Genomic DNA, 10,318 nt, shown 5'->3' with positions numbered 1-10,318 from the left:
TTCTTTCCTTCTATGGTAGCTACCTTAATCTGCATACAAATCTTGTCTGTTTCTTTCATCCCCACTTCCACTGGTAAAAGAGACAAGAAGAGGATTGTGTGAGGTGCAGTTCTTCATGGTCACAGTCTGAATGGGACTCCTCTCTGATGATAACATTATTCCTTAAATGATATACATATATTTTTTCTATTTGTGGTCCATTTTCTGATCTTTTTATAAAATTGATATGGCTTTAAGATGCAATATACCAGAAGAAGCTTGTATACTTTTCTGACATTTGTTTCATATATGCAATCGTAGTCTTAGAGGCTCATCAAAATAGGTGTGAGTTGAGTCATGATCATTGATTATGTTTATGTTTCAGTTTTGAAAGAACATAGAGCTAATGCTAAAGTTTGTAAATCTCAATATTTTCAGGAATGATGACATATGATGGCTTAGAAGCTTGCTTCAACAACAATCAATCTTTACAAGAAGAAAGTGGAAAAAGTGGAAGAGCAGAGGAGATGAGTGCTTGACTGATTCATTGGATGATGATGCATTTTCAAGCTGTTCATCAAGCAAATATACATCTGAGTCATTTTCTTCCAAATGGTACCTAAGAAGAATGGTAAACACATTTCTAATGAGTGGGACTATGAGAGAAGTCCTAAACATTTCTACTCCAAGGAGGAGAGAACCTGGCTATACACTCTGCTCTTCTGACGTTGAAGCTATGAAGGAGAAGTTTTCAAGCTACTACTAGGTGGAGATCTCACTGGAGGACGCAAGGGTGTGCAAACCGCTTTGGCTTTATCAAACGCTATATCTCATCTTGCCAGTATGTTTTAAATTTTTTTTAGCAAACTATGGTATCATTACTTCTTTGCTAACTGTTGGATTTGCAGACTCAGTATTCGGCGAACTATGGAAGTTGGAGCCTTTGTCTGAAGACAACAAGCAGAGATGGAGAAGAGAAATGGACTGGTTACTCTCTCCATGTAATCACATGATTGAGCTAGTCCCATCTAAGCTACATGACAAAAATGGAAGATCACTTGAGGTAGTATAGCTAACTTGTTTTAAAAAAAAACCATATGCACTCCATGTTCCAATCAAAGAGCCTGAACTAGATGTCCTGTTTGGTCAGATCATGACTCCGAAACCCGTGCAGACATTCATATGAATCTCCCAGCTCTCAGGAAACTGGACTCCATGCTAATTGTACGTTATCCTTCTCTTTTTATCAGAAGCTCAACTTCTTGTTTCTTTCTCCTAACTTGATGAAGACACAGGAGACACTAGACTCTATGGTGAGCACAGAGTTTTGGTACTCAGAAGTAGGTCGTAGAGCTGAAGGAAAGAACGAGATTTCAAGAGAGAGCAGAAGATGGTGGCTTCCATCGCCTAAAGTTCCCAAGCCAGGACTCTCTAGCTTAGTAAGAAAGAACTGCTTGAGAAAGGCAATGTTGTTTATCAAAGCTTTAAAGCTGCAAAGTCAATAAACGAAGAAGTGCTTCTTGAAATGCCCATACCTACCATTATCAAGGATTCGTTACTAAGGTAAAAAAAAAAAGCTTGGTCATGTGTATGTAACGATTTTAATATGTATTTTGTTTTCCACAGTCTGGAAAGACAAGCCTTGGGGATGAACTGTTCAGGATGTTGTCGTCAGAGTCGCCTCGGTAGATGAGATCTTTGTGTCTCTTAGGCTTAGAACCGAACATTCAGCTCTAGAGACAGTTAATAGGTTAGAAGCAGCTATTTATGCATGGAAAGAGAGGCTTAAAGAACAACAAGCAGTGGTAAGTGGTCATTAGTTAGAGATTCATTGTCTGAGATTACTCGCATTGAGCCGCTCATAAACAAGGCAGAGAGGCTTAATGGTCAGATTAATCCAAATACTCTAATCTCCCTCACTCGTTTCTTGATGCCACCAAGATTCAATATGGCAAGGTGAGTGGAATGTCATATACTAGTAGTGTTATAACTTCATATCAGTTCTTGAGCTTTTTTCTTCTGTTTTCACTTTTTAGGACATTGGCCATGCAATTCTTGAGGCATACTCACGTATACTTGCGAGTTAGCGTTCCGCATCCTGTCAGGATTCGAGGAAATCTTGCAAGAAGATGCTCTGAGTAACCTAGTTCACCTGCAACACCAGCTGCTTCTCTGGCTCTAATGACCTATTCAGAACCCCAGAGAGGCTCTTGTCTCCTCTCGCTTACGGCATTCTCTCATTCACGACATCAATAAAGCTGATGATGGTACAAGGAATAGTTCTGACTTTCTGAACAGATGATCCTAGAGGCAGTAGTTTCTCATTGATATAAGAGGGCTCCATAGTTCCATTAACTTCCATGCAATGCATGCCACCTAAAGCTTCTCCTCAGTCAGAGGATTTCCTCTTTGATTCTTTCATGTATTAACTATTAACATAACACCATTTTGAATATCATGTATAACTTATTGAAGCAGAAAAATATGATTCACAGTGTAATCTTATCTTCAAAAAATAAAAACTAGAAACTTAATTACTGTTTCAAAAAAAAGAAAAAAAAAAGAAAAAAAAAGAAACTTAATTACACACAGAAAATAAAAGTTCAAAAATTTGTACTTCAAATAAAATTCAAAATTTGGTTTAGGATCAGTTTAGCAATTGTTTAGTTTTTTTTTTGTTAAAGTTAGCAATTGTTTAGTTGATAACTTATTATTTGTTGGAAAAATGAAAAAAACATGTAAAATGAAATATTTTTTGTGGAGAAAACAAATATCTATAACATTATTTGATGGAATATTTAGATTCTAAACTTGATGTAAAAGTAAACTATCTATATGGGAAATATATCGTCAACCTCGTATACATGCTCAAGATGATAAAATATCTAAATCGCCCAGTCTTTAGATATGTTTTTGCTAAATCAATGATATTAATTCCCTCACATCCCCACTACTCTCACGTTAAATTATCAGCCTAATTAATAAAAAATTAAAAGCTAATCAAGCGCCTTTCAGACTTACACCTCCTGCTCACGTAAGCTCTAACTCCTTACCTTTTTTTTTTTTTTTTTTTTTTTTTTTTTGAACGAATAACTCCTTACCGTTTCAATCTCTTACTTTTCATTTTCTTTGGTATAAATAATCTTCTCCACATACACTCTTTACACCACAACTTTCTGAATATCAAAAATGGCAAACACTATTCTCCTCGTCACTTCTTCTTCTTCTCGATGCCTCTCTTTCATCGTCTAAACCAAAACACTTCACCGTCGAGCTCATCCACCGTGACTCTCCTCATTCCCCTCTTCTACACCCACAACCACCCCTCACCGACCGTCTCCACTCCTCTTTCCTCCGCTCCATCTCTCGCTCCCACCGCTTCAACAACCACCCCCAAACCGATCTCCAGTCCGGTTTAATAGGAGCAGGTGGCGAGTTCTTCATGAGCATCACCATCGGTACACCACCAATCAACGTCCTAGCGATAGCCGACACGGGAAGTGACCTAACATGGGTCCAATGCACCGTGTCAACAATGTTACAAAGAGAACGGTCCAATCTTCGACAGTAAACAACTCCTCTTCTACAAAAGCGAGCCTTGCGACTCACGTAACTGACAACGCTTTGTCTACCACCGAACGTGGATGCGACGAAGCTAAAGGCGTTTGCAAGTACCGTTACACGTACGGAGACCGATCTTTCACGAGAGAGACGTTGCTACAGAGACAGTCTCTATCGGTTTGCTTCAGGCTCGCCTGTTTCTTCCCCGGAACTGTGTTTGGTTGCGGATACAATAACGGCGGTAACTTCGACGAGACTGGCTCAGGGATCATAGGTCTCGGTGGCGGTAACTTATCTCTAATATCTCACGCTCGGTTCGTCGATTTCTAATAAATTTTCTTATTGCTTGTCGCACAAGATCTACTATGAATGGTACAAGCGTTATAAACCTAGGAACCAGCTCGATCCTTCCGGTGCAAGTAATGTTTCCAACGTGGTATCAACTCCTTGGTAGATAAAGAGCCTCAGACTTACTACTACTTGACGCTCGAAGCTATTTCCGTCGGCAACACAAAGATTCCGTACACGAGCAGCATGTATTACCCTAACGATGACGGAGTATCCTCGGCGGCGACGAAGGGTAAACATCATCATCGACTCAGGAACTACACTGACGCTACTAGAGTCTGGTTTCTACGACAAGTTGCGGGCGGTGGAGAGTCCGTGACTGGAGCGAAGCGTGTGAGTGATCTCAAGGGCTTTTGTCGCATTGTTCAAGTCAGGGAGTGCGGAGATCGGTTTTGCCGGAGATAACGGTGCATTTAGCGGCGCTGATGTGAGGCTCAGTGCGTTGAATGCGTTTGTGAAAATGAGTGAAGATATGGTTTGCTTGAGTATGATTCCGACCAACGAAGTGCTATTTATGGGAACTTTGCTCAGATGGATTTTCTTCTTGGGTATGACTGGAGACGAGAAGGTTTAGTTTTCAACGTATGGATTGCTCTGCTGATTTGTGAATGTAATAATTTTATATGGAGATATAAAATCATAATAAAAAATTTAAATAAATGGACACCATTCTCTATCGTTTCTTTGATATTTTTTGACTGAAACTAGCTCCAACGTACAAAAACATGGAAATAGAAAAAAGAAAAATTTTTTAGATTCTTATAATAATTTAAGTGTTTTCTACAATGGTCATATACATTATATAGTTTCATATTCAGATCAATGGAAGGGTTAAAACAATTCACAGGAACATTCTAAGACAAAAAAAATTCAAAACCAAGGGAGGCGAAGATGAATGTGATTAATCGGAGCTGGAATCGTAGAAGTCGCTAGGACAAGGAGACATTACTTGGGATTCTAGTAACTGGACTACTGTGCATTGTGGGCCGCTCATCAGGACTTGAAGAACCACACTTTGTTGCTATAGATAGAAGAGCATCAAGACTCTCTGTCTCTACTCCTTCACAGCTTCTATCAACAATCTTCCGTGGACGATTCTCGCTGATTAAGAAGTTAGCTGCAAGATTTTATGAAAAAACAATTAAAGCTATTATTTAGTTAGCAAAGCTGGACTTCATTATGCTTACCAACCGACAACGTTATAGCCTTTCTCGATGTAGGAAGTATCCGTAGGAAGTTTACCACTCAGGACTTCAAGAATCAAAACCCCGAAACTGTAAAACATCCGTTTCTCAGTCGCTCTACCACTTTGCATATACTCTGCAACCACAGGTTAGGTTACGTTACATGACAGAGGGTAACAATTAAAAGGCTATACAAAGCATTATTGCTGTTACTGGTGCATTTGAGTACCTGGAGCTAAGTAACCAAATGTGCCTGCAACAATGGTTGTGATATGAGATTCTTCTTTCTTCTAACCGCTTGGCAAGCCCAAGTCTGATACTCGAGCCTCTAGATTTCCATCGAGTAAAATGTTGCTCGACTTATATCACGGGTATGATCCTAGGAGAACAATCATGATGCAAGTATGCTACCCCTTTGCTGCTCCTACGATAATATTCACTCGTGAATCCCAATCCAGTGCTCACCTCTCTCTGCAGATTACAACATTTCACTCACTAGAATCATACTTCTTGTGCCTGTAAAGATGGAGTTGAGGATTTACCATGAAGAGCTTGGTCAAGGCTACCACCAGGAAGGTAATCATACAGCAGAAGCTTTGATGTGGCGAGTTGCAGTATCCACGTAGATTCACGAGGGGGTAGCGATGTTTGATGCTTCCAAGAATCTCAAGCTCCCTTTCAAAAAACCTATCAAACCCTCCATTTAGTTTTACAATTCTTTTCAGCGCAAAGACATTGCCACATCCTCCATGTCAAGCTTGTAAACTGTTCAAAACCTCACAGCCTATTATATGCTCTTCATTAAGGGCTTCCAGTTCTTGATAATGTCTTTAGAAGCATATGGCCATATCTCCATGGAACATCACGATAGACGCACCTGGATAAATTAAAACAATCTCTCCAGGTGTCAAGTTTTGAGAGTTAAATATCACATTGAGTTCCAAATTTTTTAGAGATGATATACACAAAAAGTCAGCATGGGCTCACCTCCACCGACCTCTATAGCAAGGCTTTTACTCTCATCTTACCAAGCTTTTATAGAGAAGAAAGCAACCCCAAAAAACACATGAGCGCCACAGGAGCAGCCCACCCACAGTAGCAGATGCACTTATAAGTAGCTTACCAGTTTTACCTCCTGTCACACGAATTATATTGTTTAGAAAAAAAAAAAACCTAAGCTATAACCATATACCCTGACCAACAAATTGATTAAAACACAGCTGATTTACCTCCTGTAGAACGAGAACCAGTAGAAGAGTTTTCATCTGGGCATTCCATATCAATTTTTTCCACACAATTTTAAAATTTCCGATTGAAGCTGCAAAGAATAATGCATCAGTTCAAGGGCCCCGTTATTTTCAGCTACGCATTGGTACAAAGCTAGCAAAATGGTGCTTTTGTGCATAGAGTCAAGAAAATAAAACTGTTTTGCCAGATCAACAGTTGAGAGATTTCTCCATCTTCAGCACCAAAATCTGGGGAGAAAGAAGGGTAAAAGATGAAGTATACTTACCCGTCCTTCGAAAATTGGGCGCGAGTAAGCCATCAGAAGGTATTTTCCCCACCAGAAAATGTTTGAGACATTGCTTCAAAAGAAGAATCAACTAGTTAGCAACAATGACACTCAAAAAATACACACATGGCTGCAAAAGAAGATACACAAGTTAGACAATAGCCACTCACAAACTAGTAAGCTTCTCTAACTGCCCAAGTGAAAACAGGGATAGCTCAGTGAGATCGTTGTTTGATAGTCCCTTAAAAAAGAGAGAAAAAGTCAGTTTACTGATTCAGAAGAATTCAAATAATCCGTCCATCTGATCTGAGTAAAAGCCCTAGCATAAATTTCACAACAATCATTCATCATTCGAGAGTTTTTCCACTCATCCCAAAGTTCACGATAGGTATTTTGGTATTAATTATGTTACTAAACGATTTTCTACCCTTAAAAAAAAATACCATGATGCTGTCCAATCCCTGTACTTTCTGAGGTTACCACAACTAAAGGAATGAGTACTTCCAACAATATAATGTTGTTGCAGTTGAAGGTGAGAAGAACCTCTTGTGGTTCAGTAGTGATTACAGAAGATACTAAATGTTCAAGTCGTTAATGGAATGACAAATAGCAGATCTTGCAGAGGTCAACAAAATAAAATATATAGAAGATTAGGGAGAAAGACTGCGTACAGATTTTTAAGCATTGACAGGTTCCCATTTCACTTGGGATTGGGCCAGTGAAGAAATTGTTGTGCAAGTATCTGCAAGAAAAAAATTCAGACAGGTTCTTTTAAGCCAGCTAAACTTTTAATGACAAAACCATTTGGATTATCATCGCTCACAAGGACAAATGTAGAAAAACGCAAAACTTGTTTATTTTGGAAAGCACTTACATTTCCTCCAATGATGTGCAATTTCCCAATGCTGTAGGTATTGAGCCATATAAATATTGTTGTGAAGCATTCTGTGATAACAAAGGAAGAAAAAATAAGTCATCCATGAGAGGATACTCTAATAAGCACTAAAAGTTTAAATAAGGTTAGTACATTACAAAAATCCTCAAACTGATCCAGCTTTCCAAGCTCAGGGGGTAAAGGGTCCAATTAATTTGTGATGAGTAAGACTCCTGCACAAAAGAAACTTTAGGAACCAACAAAAGAAGAAAAACAGGAGCTTAATCCAAACAAGTTTCAAGCTTACAAAGCTATAACTCTTTTTGTTTTCGCATCACAGGTCACCCCCTTCCAGTTACAAGGATCAGGATCCTCTGGTCTCCATCTACCGACAACACCATCAGCACTAGAAACTACACTTCTAAAGCTCATAAGCGCCTCACCTAGAGAACGAAATAAACAAAAAGGATGTAACCCCGCCGCAGAATGGATGCAGATCATAAATATTCAAACACAAAATATGGCTATACCATCAGGACTAATCGCTTCATTTTGATTCATTAGTGCACAAAACAATGAGAGGAAAAGAAGCCTTGAGCAGCAGCGCTTCATCAGACAGATGCCCATCATGGCACCGCTCAAGCGTAGTATAGTTACTGCCAATCATCTGAAAGAACAGCCTCCGGAATATCTCCCTCGTAGCATATACTCAGCTGCTCGGTAATGCCTTGTCTACCTTCAAGAAACAAAAAAGACTCCTGCCTGAATATAAAGAAAATGTATATATCATTTATATTGTTTAACAAGAAGACCTCAGTGTGAAACTCAATCAAGATACTAACCTACACTGAACTATATAAGCTTCCAGATTCCGGAATCTTCAATTGAAAGACAACAAACCATCTACCAAGAGCTCACTCCATTCCAAATCACCCACCAGCTCTAAAAAAAATCAAAAGATGTGGACTCCTTAGAAAACACACTACCGTTGTCCGAGTAAACTCGATTCCAACAAACATTATCCACAACAGGAAACAAGCAATGAAGATACGGAAACACGCTTCAATCTCGTGCATTTAGCCACAATAAGAAACAAGCAATGAAAATACGGAATCATGCTTCAATCTCGTACATTTAGCTAAAACTAGACTACCAAATCCTCAATTACATATCAAGCTTTATTCACAAAGCCTTTGCATGGCTCTCATCTACACTTACAGCAACCAGTAACAGTGAGGTCGGATCAAATCCAATTTCCAATTTCCAAAATCCAAAATCCGAAATTGAAATTGAAACTCCCTTCCAATTATATAGAGCAGCTAAATCCTAAGTGAGGACATCATCATTGCAGCACATTACAAGAACTGAAGAGTCACAGCCGCCGTACAAGTAATCTTTAAAACGAAATCGAAAACGATTCGTTCATAAACCAGACACAAAGAAAACGCGGAAAAGAGTGAAATGAGAAGGGGAGGAAATGAGTATACGAACCTCAAAATGGATCCGCGAGGAGGGGACGAAAATGAAGAAGAATGTGAACAGAGGAAGAAGAAGACGTACTTGAGCTGTAAAGCAACACTTAACTAAATAAAGCAAGTTTTTTCTTTTCTTTGCAAAGTTTACCCTTAACTTATTTCTAGAGCTGGGAATTTTAATTAATGCCCGACGGGGCCCCGCCCCATTGACCCGCTGCGGGGCGGGTTCGTGGGTCGAAGAATTTGAAAATTTGCAATGCGAGCGGGCGTGCGGGTCGGGTCAATGATATAAAAAAGGGCGGTGGGGTGCGGGGTAAGTCGAAATTGAGTCGCGGGGGTACTCGTTAACCGACCCGCGTGAAGAAAAAAAGATTTGGTTAAAAAAAATACTCTTTTTATTATAAAAAATATAGAAATCGCGTAATATTGGATATAATTTTAATATTAAATATACACTTTTAAATAATTTTTAAAAATAATATTTTTTAACTATATCATAATTATTTTTATTAAAATAATTATTTTTAATATAATTAATATTAACCCGCGGTTAAGCGGGTTACCCGCGGGTTTTTGCGGGGCGGGTTGCGGGTCAATAATTTTTTGTTTGTGAGTTATGCGGATCGATTTTTTGAATCAAAAAAATGATTCAACCCGCAGCGGGGCGGGGCGGGTCGGGGCGGGTTGACCCGCAAACCCAGCACTAAACTTATCAGTCAAACCTATTTAGTCCAGGTCAACCCCTCCAGTGTGTATAGATAGAATTCGCAGTCCGTACATGACTGATCAAACTACGTCGTTTCCAACGATACTATGCGAGAGTGGGCTAGATCTTGTTGGGTCCTTTAAGTATAAAAATGGCCTTAAGAACCCCATAATTCAAAAATTGTTCCAGTAGTTTTATCGTACGCTAATTTTGGCCCGCGTTTCAAAAATACAGGTTTTTGAGATTATATTATAATATATGAACTAGATTTTGACGCGCGCTTTCAAAGCACAGACTTTTTTTTTTTCAATTGACAAATATTTAGTAAATGTCACATTTTCATATATTTGTGTTTTATTTTATAAAAGATTTAAACTTTTTATCTTTATTTATAGTATTTCATTTTAAATGACTATTTATGTTTAAAAAAAATAAACTTATTTCTTTAATGAATTAAGTTGTATAACTTGAATAAATTAATTTTATTGTGTGGTTAATATTTAATTAAAAAAAATTATATACTTTTGATAAAGATTTATACTTTTCAATGAAAAAATTCAATTATTTTTTATGAATGCTAAATTATTATTAAGAAAATAAAAAAATAATAATTTAATTAAGCAGTTGAAAAAATTTATTTGAACTTGGACTCAATGACCCAAAAGAACAAAAAATGTG

General features: G+C 38.3%; 3 pseudogenes; 2 read left to right on the top strand and 1 right to left on the bottom strand.

The window, feature by feature from the left end:
* Positions 1-419: 419 nt before the first annotated feature.
* LOC125601563 lies at positions 420-2,312 on the top strand (annotated as a pseudogene).
* Positions 2,313-3,168: 856 nt separating this feature from the next.
* Positions 3,169-4,496, top strand: LOC125601564 (annotated as a pseudogene).
* Positions 4,497-4,782: 286 nt separating this feature from the next.
* Positions 4,783-8,491, bottom strand: LOC125601565 (annotated as a pseudogene).
* Between the last annotated feature and the right edge of the window lie 1,827 nt (positions 8,492-10,318).

Source organism: Brassica napus, unplaced genomic scaffold, assembly GCF_020379485.1.
Source record: "Brassica napus cultivar Da-Ae unplaced genomic scaffold, Da-Ae ScsIHWf_2613;HRSCAF=3362, whole genome shotgun sequence".
Classification (NCBI taxonomy): Eukaryota; Viridiplantae; Streptophyta; class Magnoliopsida; order Brassicales; family Brassicaceae; genus Brassica; species Brassica napus.
The sequence above is the reverse complement of the archived record's forward strand: the minus strand, read 5'-3'. Positions and strand labels throughout refer to the sequence as shown.